Source organism: Capra hircus, chromosome 13 (genome assembly GCF_001704415.2).
Source record: "Capra hircus breed San Clemente chromosome 13, ASM170441v1, whole genome shotgun sequence".
Classification (NCBI taxonomy): domain Eukaryota; kingdom Metazoa; phylum Chordata; class Mammalia; order Artiodactyla; family Bovidae; genus Capra; species Capra hircus.
In genome coordinates this window covers 60,330,664-60,345,104 of record NC_030820.1, presented here as the reverse complement: position 1 = coordinate 60,345,104, position 14,441 = coordinate 60,330,664, and the positions used below count along the sequence as shown (strand labels likewise).

The 14,441-nt window shown below is 41.0% G+C and overlaps 1 long non-coding RNA gene across 1 annotated transcript; it reads left to right on the top strand.

The window, feature by feature from the left end:
* On the top strand, window positions 4,536–9,061 carry LOC106502768. Its single transcript, XR_001296416.2, has 2 exons — window positions 4,536–4,696; window positions 8,825–9,061. It is a non-coding gene; the product is annotated as an uncharacterized LOC106502768 (long non-coding RNA).

The window sequence follows — 14,441 nt, the reverse complement described above, 5'->3', positions numbered from 1 at the left end:
AATCCCTTCATTTCTGTTAAGGAAGCTCATTTTTTCAAACATATGTTAGTTAAGACTCAATTAGGGAAGCAGCAGTACTGCTATCAGCATTATGGGCTAAGGAATTTACTATAAGGATGAAACTATTCAATTGTGGGAAGGGCTGGGAAAGTAAAGAGCTCTCTGGGGCCGCTGAAGGAGCTGGTGCAGAAGCCTATGAAAGGTTACTTGCTCTTCATAACTACTGCTTATTTGAATTCATTTGTTGTTCAGTTGCTTAGTCTTGTCCAACTCTTTGTGACCGCATGGACTGTAGCACGCCAGGCTCCTCTGTCCTCCACTATCTCCCTGAGTTTGTTCAAACTCATGTCCATTGAGTTGGTGATGCTATCTAACCATCTCATCCTCTGCTGCCCCCTTCTCCTTTTGCCTTCAATCTTTCCCAGTATCAGGGTCTTTTCCAAGGAGTTGGCTCTTGGCATCAGGTGGCCAAAGTATGGGAGCTTCAGCAACAGCCCTTCCAGTGAATATTTACAGTTGATTTCCTTTACGATTAACTGTCTTGATCTCCTTGCAATCCAAGGGACTTTCAAGAGTTTTCTTCAGCACCACAATTTAAAAGCACAAGTTCTTGGATGCTCAGCTTTCTTTATGGTCCAACTGTCACATCTATACACGACTACTGGGAAAACCATAGCTTTGGCTCTATGTACCTTTGTTGAATTCATAGAGAATTGTGTAGTTTTGGGCCTGAACCTCGGTCAGTTTGGTCAGAAGGGCTTGCAGTTGGGAATGAGAGCTGACATGTAGCAGGGAACAATGAAGACAGATTGCAACTCGCAGACACTCCTTACCGCCTCTAACCAGTGACAGCCTTCAGAACACAGGGATGCTGCTTCATTTCCAACTCCCCATATCATGCAAAAAAAAAAAAAAAAGAAAAGAGAGAGAAGAATTTGTGGCAAAGCCTAACTTGATTCCACACAGGGAAAGGAATTGCAAAATGTAATTTCATCTTAGTTTGGGCTACAAAAACAGCACCTAATGCTTATGTTCAAACTCATCACACTGTATGCATTAAATATACGCAGTTTTTTTTCTACTCAAAATTTGCAAAAAAAAAAAAATAATAATTGCAAAATGTAGCTTTCTATTCTGGTGGCTAGGGAATGGGGCAGAAATGTATCTGTTGGATGCTGTCCTCCCTGAGAGAAGAGACCCTACTGTCTAAAGTGCCTGGATAAATAGAGAATTTTGGTGTGGAGGGTGGAGGAAGCAGAGGTGAAAACATACAGTCTTGACTCTGTGATTTTCTGTTAACTTTGCAATTTTGGATAAAATTCAAACTCTTCTCCCTGACTTACCTGATCCAGTTGCTATGTAGCTCTCTGGCTTTATCTCATATCAGTTCCCACTCATGCCCTATTCTTCAGCCATACTAGCCTTTATTCTTTCCATTGAACACACTATATCTGCTTGCACTTGCTATGCCCTTCATCTGAAATATTCTTATCAATTTTCTTGCAATTGGCTCCTTTGTGTCACTCATCTCACTTTATATTGAATTTATCAAGCCCCTGCTGTACACTATTCCAGGATCATGAATTTTTAAGTCAGATAGATTTAGGTTGAGTGCCTGACCTTCAAACTGTTAGCTTTCTGAAACTGTATGAATAACTTAGCCTCTACTGACTTGAGGTTTTCGTGGACAAAAAGACTTAATGTTACATAGCTCACTGAATTGTTAAAAAGATTAAATGAGTAAAATATATAAAGTTCTTAAAAGAATACTTAAAACAGAGTAACTTCTGGTTAATTGTTAATGATCATGACATTAAAAATAATTTAATTAATCCCAGAATGTACAGAAAAAAGTGTGTAAGAATAATGCCTGGGGCTTCTTCTGGAACGACTCCATGGTTTTCTGCTCATATCTGTCACTTGAAGATTGGGCTCACCTGGGAATGTCAAAGTTTCAGGAGGTGGCAATACTGAACATTGATAGTTTAGTAATCAGTGAACTAAAACAGACAGGAATGGGCAAATTTAACTCAGATGACCATTATATCTATTATGGAGAAATGGAATAAATTTCATAGTCAACAAAAGTCTAAAATGCAAGTACTTGGTTGCAACTTCAAAAATGACAGAATGATCTTGGTTCATTTCCAAGGCAAACCATTCAACATCACAGCAATCCAAGTCTATGCCCCAGCCACTAATGCTGAAGAAGCTGGAGTTGACCAGTTCTATGAAGACCTACAACACCTTCTAGAACTAACACCAAAAAAGATGTCCTTTTCATCATAGGGAATTGGAGTTCAAAAGTAGGAAGTCAAGAGATACCGGGAGTAGCAGGCAAGTTTGGCCTTGGAAAAGGGAAACAGGGCCAAGACTAATAGAGTTTTGTCAAGAAAACATGATGGTCATAGCAAACACCCTCTACCAACCATCCAAGAGACAACTCTACACATGGACATCACCAGATGGTCAATACCAAAATCAGATTGATTCTGTTCTTTGCAGCCAAAGATGGAGAAGCTCTATACAGTCAGTAAAAATAAGACCTGGAGCTGACTGTGGCTCAGATCATGAACTCCTTATTGCAAAATTCAGGCTTAAATTGAAGAAAGTAGGGAAAACCACTAGGCCATTCAGGGATGACCTAAATCAAATCCCTTAGGTTTATACAGTAGAGGTGACAAGTCCATTCAAGGGATTAGATCTGGTAGACAGAGTGCCTGAAGAACTATGGATGGAGATTTGTAACATTGTACAGGAAGTAGTGACCAAAACTATCCCAAAGAAAAAGAAATGCAAGAAGGCAAGGTGATTGTCTGAGGAAGCTTTACAAATAGCTGAGGAAAGAAGAGAAGCTAAAGGTAAGGGAGAAAGGGAACGATATACCCAACTGAATGCCAAATCCCAGAGACTAGCAAGGAGAGATAAGAAGGCCTTCTTAAATGAACAATGCAAAGAAATAGAGGATAGTGATAGAATGGGAAAGACTAAAGATCTCTTCAAGAAAATTGGAGCTATCAAGGGAACATTTCATGCAAGGATGAGCACAATAAAGGACAGAAACAGTAAGGACCTAACAGAAACAGAAGAGATTAAGAAGTTGCAAGAATACACAGAAGGACTATACAAGAAAGGACTTCATGACTCAGATAACCATGGTGGTGTGGTCACTCACCTAGAGCCAGACGTTCTGGAGTGTGAAGTCAAGTGGGCTTTGGGTAGCATTACTGTGAACAAAGTTAATGGAATTGACAGGATTCCAGCTGAGCTATTTAAAATCCTAAAAGATGATGTTCTTAAAGTGCTGTTCCTAGCATGTCAGCAAATTTGAAAATCTCAGCAGTGGCCATAGGTCTGGAAAAGGTCAGTTTTCATGCTAGTCCCAAAGGACAATGCCAAAGAATGTCAAACTACCCCTCAATTGTGTAGATCACAACACACTGTGGAAAATTCTTGAAGAGATGGGAGTACCAGACCACCTTATCTGTCTCCTGAGAAACATGTGTACTGGTCAAGAAGCAACAGTTACAACTGGACATGAAGCATACATTGGTTCAGAATCGGGAAGGGAGTACAACAGCTGTATCCTGTCACCCTGCTGATTTAATTTCTGTGTAGAGTACATCATGTGAAACACCAGGCTGGATGAATCATAAGCAGGAATCAAGATTGTCAGGAGACTCAGTTTTCTTATTTGTAAAGTGAAAATAATAATAGTTCTCTCATATGATTTTTGTGAGGAACCTTGATGCAGAGTTGAATATTCAACAGATGATGGCTATTGTTATTACTTCATTTTTAGATCCATGCATAGCAAACTTGTAACAATGGCTGTTTCCAGAAAGAAATGGGTATCTGGGGAAGGGAGTGGAAGGGAGACTTACATTTTGGTATCTTTTTATACTTTTCAAACTCTCTACCCTCTATATACATTACCAATTCAAAATAAAGATTGGTTTTAAAACTAAAAACAAAAAAAAGATTATCAGGAGAAATATCAACCTCAGATATACAGATGATACCACTCTAATGGCAGGGAGTAAAGAGGAACCTCTTGATGGGGGTGAAGGAGGAGACTGAAATTCATCCAGTGAAAGTCTGAATGAATATTTTCCCTTCTCTACACTTCCACCACCAAACTGGAAAATTACATTTGAAGAAACGAGTTTGCTCAACTTACACTAAAACAAGATAATAGTGGATCTCTAGGACAGATAGGGTAGGACAGATAATGGGGTACTTTATAGAACTTAATAAAGACTACACATTTTTTTCAGTGTGTAACATGGAGACTTGGAGAATTTTAGATTGAGTTACAACAAAGGCTGAGATCTATTTTTAAAAATCCCTCTGGCTTGTATGACTTCCCTCTGCTGTCCCTTAAAAAGTGATAGTAGATAAAGGGAGGCATATCAGCTCAGAGGTGTGTGGTCCGAAGGTGGATGCATGGGCATTGGATAGCAAGGAGAATCCCGAGGGAGGCAGGATGTTCCAGGGCCAACTGTACCCGCGGGCAGCTGAGAGCATGTGTCTTTGACACGTGTTCCAGTTGATTAGAAGGAGCAGACAGTCCAGAGCTCTTCTTCATCTGGTTTCTCTTCGCCAGGACTGAGACTACCTCCTGGGCTCCCTGAAGTCATGAAGACTGTTTTGCTAACTTTGGCTATACTGCTCCTCTCATCCCAGGTCATTCCAGGTAACCTAGGCCTTTTCTGTGGAGAGATGGAGGGGTGGAGAGTGGATCTTGGTTGGGACACTCCAGGACTTGGGAGGATGGGCTGGCAGGCAGAAATGTGAAACACCATTGATCTGGGGGAAGAGGAAAAAGCCCCCAATTCCTGGGTGAGACCCCACCCCACCATTTAATAGCATGCTACTTGGCTCCTCTGAATTTCAGTGTACTTATTATTTATCAGTTTGAAATAATGAGGTTGAGGGATCAACCTTAAACACACTGAAATTTTGTTGTGCAGCCAATGGAGCTTTTTAATTTTTCAAACCCACATAAGAAGGGATCTGGCACTTAAATGCTCATCTTGGCCAGTGAGAGGTGCCAGGTCTTAGGCAGCAACTGTAACCTCCAGAATTTTCCCTCAATGCCCCCAAATCTCTTCTCTTTGGTCAGCTCCAGGGGTCAAGGGCAGGGGGTCAGATGTGTGAGGAGCGGTGGGGGAGGACATGGGAAGCAGGAAAGAAGGAAGCCAATAGTGATCTTTTCTCACAGTGTCCCTGAAACCACTTGGATTTGCACTAATCACACCTGCCTTAAGTGAGGTTAAATCTCATGATTACTGTTGCCCGTCTGTGCGAGCCCCGATGCTGGAGCCATGGAAAGGTTTTAAGCAGAGACAAGGTCGCTTCAAACTTGCCCAAACCCTCCCTTTAAAATGACTTAAGTTTCTACCCCCACTGCCCTCCAGATATCTCTTTAACCTTCCACAGTGTCAGGATGTGGAGGGATTGCCTGAGAGCAGTCTGGACTCACACCGAGGTCTGTTCATGGTAGACACATACAGTAAACAGTCTCACCTGACGATGAGAGGAGAATCTCCAAATCCTGGGTTAGTTAGAACCGGCTTCATCATTTGTTAGTTCTGTGAAGCCCAGCAAGCCACTTGGCTTCTCTGAGTTCCAACTTAGTCACTTTGAGCTTCCCTGGTGGCTCAGTGGTAAAGGACCCACCTGCCAATGCAGGAGATGCCGGCTCGATCCCTGGGTGGGGAGAAAGAAACGGCAACCCACTCCCGTATGCTCGTCTGGAAAATCCCAGGGACAGAAGAGCCTGGCGGGCTACACAGTCCATGGGGTCCCAAAAGAGTCGGACACAACTTAGTGACTGAAACAGCAACAAAAATTACTAGGTTTAGGGCTCAACATTGAATACACTGAAATTTTAGTGTGCAACAATTGTATCTTTTCTATTTTTTATAACTCATGAGAGTTTTCCCAGGAACTTTCATTCTGTTGGTGAGAAAGTTGGAGGTTAGAAAGGCCCCAGGGGCTGTGGGTAAACTCAGCATACAATTTTATCGTTCTTTCCTGGTTTGAAACAGTTTCTTGGATTAATTCATTCTGCTTTGGGTAAATGTTTAGTCTTTCAGTGTTTCTCCTTTTCCTCTCTCCCTTTCTACTTCCCTTGATGGCAGCTGGATTTAGGGGCCAGTAGCTATGCCATTACTTAAAGAATTCACTTATTCAATAAATATTGTAGAGTTCATTCCATGTGTCAGGCAATGTGGTAAGTGCTGCAGAAAGAGCAGTGAACCCACCCACCGGCCCACCACACACCCCAAATCCCCGTCCTCTTGGAGCTTACATTCTCTGTGGGGAGGCAATAAACAGAGTAAGCAAGGAAATGGACAGCAAGCATCAGAGGAGGGAGACGTAGAATTTAAGAAGGGATGTAAGGGAATACCCCACTGAAACAAATTAGAACAAAGACCTGAAGTTAATGAGGGGGTGAGCCATGCAGATATGCTGGGAAGAACATTCATTTATTAGCTGAACTGCTTATAAAAGACGTGCTTCTCTTCATCTGCTATTTGGTTACCTTGTGATTTTGAGAGTTCAAAGGGGAGAGGAAGGACAAATGCTTGATTCTGTCTTTGCTTTTCAGTTTGAAAGTTAATGAATTCATTTTCTGTTAACCTCTGAGGACAAACAATTTGTTTCTCCTAAATATTATTTTGGACTCATGGTTCTAAGCCACAGTTCCAATCTATTGCAAGTATTTCTACTGAAGCACAAAGTTTTCTATTCTTGACCCATGGGAATTTCTTCCATTTAGCTCTGGGTATGGTAGAATAGTTTTAGGCTCATCTTACAATTTCTTAACTAGAACTGGAAAAAGTCACATTGCCAAGGTATTGGTTTCTTTTATTTTAGTGGGAAATGATATTTTTAGATGACAATATGAGTCTTAAGAATACTAATTTGTATTGGTCAACATTTCTTACCTTGTTTTCATTCATTAAAACTGAAAAAATTTCTATCCATCCATCTGTCCACATACTTAGAAAATAAAGTACTTGTGGGTTTATACTGGTACTTCCAATTCAAATACAGAGCACAAATTCAGAACAATTTCTATACCACATCAGATTTTTAAAAATTGAAGTATAGTTGATGTACAGTATTATATAAGTTTCAGGTGTACGGCATAGTGATTCACAGTCTTTAAAGGTTATATTCCTTTTAAAGTTGTAAAATATTGACCATATTCCTTGTGGTATACACTGTAAACTTGTAGCTTATTTTTTTATATATAGTAGTTTGTGCCTCTTAATCACCTACCTCTATCTTGCCCTCCCTGGTCCCCTTTCCCAGTGGTAGTTTATTCTTTATATGTAAGTCTGGGTTTTTTTTTTGTTGTTGTTGTTATATTCACTGGTTTGTTTTATTTTTTAGGTTTATTGTTTTACTTGGCATAATACCATCCAAGTCATTCCATGTTTTTACAAATGGCAAAATTTCACTCTTTTAATGGCTGAGTACAATTCCACTTTTTGTGTATACCACATTTCTTTTTCCATTCATTTCTGTTGAAACTAGTATTTTTTCCTTGTGTTGAGAATCTTGGTTTTCAAGATCACAGAGGATGATAGAGTTAGAGTATTCCATAATTACTCATTTGATGTCTCCCTCGTCACAGATACAATAGTTTATGTATACTGTATGACAAAATCAGCAGTACCAGAATAACATGATTACTCAAACTAGACAAAATTTGTGCAGAGACTATCACCAGTATTCCCCCATTTTTGAACTGTAATGTCTCTATACTGTCAGAACATATATCCACTACATGTTTTAGTATGTTGGTACCAGTTTGTTTTTGTCCTTTGTATTTAGAAGTTAGTTTTTTGATTATAACACTTTTCTTGAATATCTTGAAAATATGACACCATTTTTTTCTTAGATAAAGCATTGCTCTCAAAGAGTCCAAGTACAGTTTAATTTTTTTTCCCCTTATGTCATCTTATATTTTAGGGGCCTAAATGCCCAAAGCTTTGTTTCCTTTTCTCCAGTAATTTTAGGAGAATGTATCTTTTCTTGGGTCATTGTTTTCAGGTATGCTGTACACTTTTGCAGTACATGCTTTCAAATCTTTTTCTGTTTAGGAACATTTATTGAACCTAGTTTGTAGTATTTTTTCCGTTCCCTTGATTTTGTTTTCTTCTTTGGTAGTTCCTATTATTTGTATGTTGAAATTCATGAAGTTTATCATGAATATTTGTAACACTCATTTATTCCATTTTATCTCTTTCTTTTTGATTAAGAAATCCTCCTCATCATCCTGTATTTATTTTAAGCCATTATCTCTTGCATTTTTTGATCATATGTTCCTTCTGGTTTAGTCTTTACTAATTTTTAAAACATGTGACTCTTTCTGAGGTTCTGCAATGTTATATCTAGATTTATTTAATGCTTGTATTTTTATGCAGTATTTCGCTTAATTTCAACAATAGCTTGAGACAGGTGCTATATCTCCATTTTAGAAAAGAGGAAATGGTTGATCTGAGAAATGAAATAACCTGCTTGAGATCTTCCAGTTGGCTTGTGTTGTAGACAAATTTCAAATCCAGCTGTATGAGTTCCAAGAGTCCATGCTCTTAATCATTAACCCAAAGAGAAGGACCATTAGGGGTGGGCTGGGATTGGAATGGGGTGTCCAGAAAGAGTGTGAGACTATAGCACAACTGTAAATCTAGAGGTGATGCCCCCATTTTCAATGGTCCTCCTTTTACTGCCTGGCTGGCTGTCCTTTCAAGCCAGGATTTATTTCCCCACAGGACTGATCCTGGCTTCCTTCTTTTTTCCTCAGGCAGCACTGAAAAATGCTGGAATCTTCATGGCCACTGCCGTGACACATGTTCCAGGAATGAAAAAGTCTATGTTTTCTGCCTGAGTGGTAAACTGTGCTGTGTGAAGCCCAAGTTTCAGCCAAATACATCGCCACGGTTAATTAATGCTTGAAGCCGAGGGCACAAAAATGGAGATAACGTTGCCCTGAGCCTGTCCTCAGCTGATTCCTGGGTTTCATTAAAACACTTTTGGCTGACTTCTGTGTGTGTCTCTTAGTATACCTAACCAAACTCCAGCAGAAGAAGTGGGTAAGGAAGCAAACATTGGAGAGGAACCTGGACCTACTATGTGCCGGGTATGTACCTACCACCTCACCTATTCCTTTCAAGTAACTTAAGAGGAAGATACTGTCATCACTTTTATTTTATGGTTAGGGAAGCTCAGGCTATTTAAGTCATTCATCCAATTCCAGTTATATAGCTAACAGGAGCAGGTGTTGAGATTACATGTTAGCTTGCAATTTGCTCCATGCTTCCTGGACATTCATGAATATACATACAAAGGCATATTGTATTTCTTTGAATCTCTCAAGTGAAAAACTAGGGGGTAGGACTTCCTTGGTGGCACAGTGGAAAGAAATCAGCCTGCCAATACAGGGGACACAGGCTAGATACCTGTTCTGGGAAGAGATCACATGCCATGGAGTAGCTAAGCCCGCGTGTCACAACTACGGAAGCCTACACTCTCTCGGGTGTGCAAGCCACAATTCTGAGCTCCTGGGCTACAACTACTGAGCCTGCACTCTAGAGCCCCTGCTCTGCAACAAGAGAAGCCACTGCAATGGGAAGCCCACGCACCACACAAAGAGTAGCTCTCACTGGCTGCAACTAGAGAAAGCCCTTGGGCAGCAACAAAGACCCAGCATGGCAAAAAAAGAGAGAGAAAGAGAGAGAAAAACTGGGGTAGACAGCATTACATGCATGCTCATTTGCTCAGTTGTGTCTGACTCTTTGCGTCCCTATGGACTGTAGCCTGCCAGGCTTCCTTGTCCATGGGATTTTTCAGGTAAGACTACTGGAGTGGGTTGCCATTTTCTCCTCTAGGGGATCTTCCTAACCAAAGGAATCAAACCCATGTCTCCTAGACAGCCTTATATGGAGTCTTATTTTCTGGGTTTGTTATAGAAACTCTTAAGCAGGAAACTGTTAATCCCCAGATCCAATTCTTACCCCACTGCGTCTCTCTTTTCTTATATATCTAGTTTAAATTTTCGTCAAAGTCATACACCCACACGATTTAAAAATTGAATTTATTTAAACTAAAAACAACCCCTAAAATGTTCATCCACGTGATTTTAAGTGTCAACTTTGAATAAAAAACTATAATAAAATATAGGAGTCACCCATTTCCCTTTCTCCATTTCTTACCTCTTTCACAAAACCACTTGTTTGTTTGGATTCTATTCCCTAACTATTAATGTAAGAGATATGCTTACTTACATTGCTACTTATTTCTATTTTTCAGTTTCAGGTGCTATCCATTGAATTCCCGCTACAGAAGATGAGAATTTAACTGTCTTTCGTACCTTTTGAATACATTCAGAATCATTGGTAGCTCAGCTGCTAAAAAAAATCCGCCTGCAACACAGAAGACCCTGGTTCAATTCCTGGGTCGGGAAGATCCACTGGAGAAGGGATAGGCTACCCACTCCAGTATTCTGACCTGGAGAATTCTATGGACTGTATAGTCCGTGGGTTTGCAAAGAGTCAGACACAGACTGAGCAACTTTCGCTTTCACTTTCTCTTCTTGTTGGCCTCTCTCCCTGGGCAGTCAGATCTGCTCTACTCTGAATCGGTTGCTTCTATACCTGGTGACCAGCTGCCATCCTGGAACTCCAGTTACATCATCCTGGGGTTTTCTTTGATTTTATCCTTAGATAAATGTCCTGCTTTTGGGTTTCGAGGTCTTTCTTGATATATTCCTTTATTTTGGCAGGGCACTGCTTGGTCGCTTCCTGAAAAAGTCTGGCCTCATGTACTAATCTCATGCTAGTTTAGTAGTCTGGCTGCTCATTTCATATTGGAAGTGATTTCCTCTGAGAATTTTGAAAGCATTGCTCCTCTATCTTTCTGCTGGATGCTTAATGGGCCCTGTCAGTCTGGAAACTCATGAACTTCAATTCTAGGACTTTTTTTTTTTCTTGACTCATTTCTTTCATGATTTCTTGCCCTTTGGTTTCCTGCTTCCTATTTCTGGAATTCTTATTTTTTAAATGTACAGTCACCTGAATGATTCTCTGTTTTATATTGGTCTCTATTGCTTTTATCTCTGCCATTTTATTCTCATTCCTAGGCATTTCTTTGTACTCTGAGTCTCTAAAGTTTTTTCTCATTCTTTCTATTTTATTCTTTTAAAAATAACATCCTCTTCTTGTTTCATGGCTTCTGTCTTGTGCTAGTTATATTTCCTCTGGAAGAATGCTCTTCAATCCAGATAGACTTAATGTGTTCAGTTGCTCAGTTGTGTCTCTTTGTGACCCCATGGAGTATAGCCCACTAGGCTTCTCTGTCCATGGGATTTCTCAGGGAAGAACACTGGAGCGGGTTGTCATTTTCTTCTCCAGAGTCATTTCCTGCATTGGCAGGTGGATTCTTTACCACTGCGCCACCAGGAGAGTCCCAGACTGAATGTGTCCCCCCTATAAATTCATATACCGAAGTCCTGAACCTCAGTATGATTGTACTGATGGACAGAGCATTTGGGGAGGTGATTAATTCATGAGAGTAGATCCCTATGAATGAGTTTATTGCCCTTCTGAAAATGACCCCAGAGAGCTCTGTTGTCCCTTCTACCAAGTGAAGACACAATGAGAAGTCCATCTCTGAACCAGAAGCTGAATCTGCTGGTGCATGGATTTGGGACTTCCCAGATTCCATATCTAAGGGAAATAAATGTTTATTGTTTAAACCACCCAGTCTGTGGTAGTTCGTTATAGTTGGCTGAACAGATTAAGACACATAGTGTGTATGTCTTCAGGTTTTTCCTTTGATATTGGGCCAATTTCCCTGGGAAAGCTCCTCCACAGTCCTACTCAGAAGGTACAAGTTTGTCACTATTGTCAAAATGGAGATGGGTAAAAACTCAGTTTTTACTTTATTTATTATTTGTTTACTTTTGGTTACACTGGGTCTTCGTTGCTGCACATGGGTACAGGCTTCTCGTTGTGGGGATTTCCCTTGTTGCAGAGCACACGCTCTAGGCTCACGGGCTTCAGTGGTTGTAGCACACGGGCTCAGTATTTGTGGCCTGTGGGTTCTAGGATGCAAGCTTCAATAGCTGTGGCACAGGGCCTCATTAGTCGTGACTGGTGGGCCCTAGAGCCCAGGCTCAGTAGCTGCGGTGCACAGGCTTTAGTTGCCTGTGGCCCGTGGAATCTTCCCAGACCAAGGATTGAACCCATGTCCCCTGCATTAGTAGATGGATTTTTATCCACTGTGCCACCAGGAAAGTCCTAGGTCTTAACTTTAAATATGTAAAAGTTTTCTTGACTCTCCTGGGTTCAATATGATACCCTTGCTTTCAACTGGCATAGTATCCCTTGCCCCTTGAACCAGACACTGTTTGTATTAACCTCCTCAGACAGTAAGGCTCTAGTTTTCTGCTGAGATAGTAGAGGGATGGTCATGCGCATCACTGAGGAACTCTACAGAGGGGATCAGACAGAGACGGAGAAGGGAGCCAGGGCTTACAGCAACCAGGGCTCAGATCTTGGTGGACAACTGTCTTGCCTGAATAGAGTCTGGGCAGGAATCCTGACCAGCAGCTCTGCTCATCTGCAGAGCCAAGCAAGTGACCTCCTCTGGCCAGGGAGTTCAGTTGAGCTTGGTTGGCCTTTCTGTCTTATTTTGGTTCCCAGCCAATTAGCCATACTAGTCGTGGAGCCCATTCTATTACCACCCAGGCAGGGAAGCCAATTTACAGCCCTGCCCCAGTGTTGAGTATAGCCTCCAATGCCTCTGGTCAGGAAGACTGATCAGAGTTCTGGGAACCCACAGAGCCCATTCTACAGCCCTACTTGGGCAGGCAACCAGGCCAGCATCTTGCTCAACTGTTCAGTTTTGCCTCTGGGCCTACCTACCCAGAGAGGCTGAACAATGATCCTGGGCAGCCTTAGAATTCAACCCAGAGCCGAGTCTAGCCTACAGTCCTGCCCTGTAGCTCAGCCTAGCCTATGGCCTTATCTAATTGCTAAACAAAGCCTGTGGCCCTACCCAGGCAGAGAATCTAGCCAGTGACACCACCCTGTCATGGAGCATAGCCTGCAGTGCCACCCAACTGTAGAGCACCATCTTTCCTTGGGTTGGTCGTCTGGATTAAGAAAGTTAATCTTACTTAGGAACATAGGTGTGCAAATCCTTTGAAAATTTCCCCATCAGTTTCTGAGAAATTTTAAACATGTTTATTTTCTAGCTTTTTAATTAATATTACCTTTTCATTTTATGCTATCATATTTTAATTTCTAATTGTGTGTGGTGGGAGAACATGGTTGGCTTATTTTGCATATAACTGTCCAGTTTTCCCAACATTATTTATTGAAGAAACTATCATTTCCCTATTATATATTCTTGCTTCATTTGTCAAAGATTAATTGGCCATATAAACATGAGTTTATTTCTTTGTTCTCTGTTCTGTTCCATTGATCTATGTGCCTTTTTTGTCCCAATATCACCCTCTTTTGATTACTGTAACTTTGTAGTATAGTTTGAAATCAGAGGGCATGATACCTCTAGTTTTGTTCTTCACTCTCAAGATTGCTTTGGCTATTTGGGATCTTTTGTCCTTCCATAGAAATTTTAGAATTATTTGTGGTTATTCTGTGAAACATGACATTGATGTTTTGACAGCAATTGCATTAAACTTGTATATTTTCTTGGGTCATATGGTCATTTCAACAATATTAATTTTTCCAATTTGTGAGCATGATATATCTTTCCATTTGTTTGAGTCATCTTCAGTTTCTTTCATCAATGTCTCATGGTTTTCAGAATATAAATCATAATCATCTGTTGTGGGTTGAATTGTATCCCCTCTTCCAAATATGGGCTTCCCTGATAGCTCAGTTGGTAACGAATCTGCCTGCAATGCAGGAGACCCTGGTTCAGTTCCTGGGTTGGGAAGATCCCCTGAAGAAGGGAAAGGCTACCCACTCTAGTATTCTGGCCTGGAGAATTCCATGGGCTCAAATCCTAACCCAAGTACCTGACAATGTGACTTCAGTGGAAATAGCGTCTTAACATGTAAGAACAGGGTCTCCTATGTTCCTTTATTAGTATCCCATGGATCTTACTCCTAAAACAACCTGATGTGGTGAGACCCATTCAAGGATCCTAGAGAGAACTTGAGCCTTTACAGTAACCAGAGCAAGTATTTGTGCATTGACTCTATAAGGAGCAGGCACAAAGTGGGACTGTGGTTTGTAAGTGCCAAATAACATAGAAGATGTATGTACCAAGGGAAGAGGCCTCTGATCCCAATGTATAAAGAGAGTTGGAATCTGATGAGGTAGCCCTAGGGATCCTTAGGTGTAAACTCAATCAGCATGGCCTGTGTTGGTGGTGTTCTGCAGCATTTCATT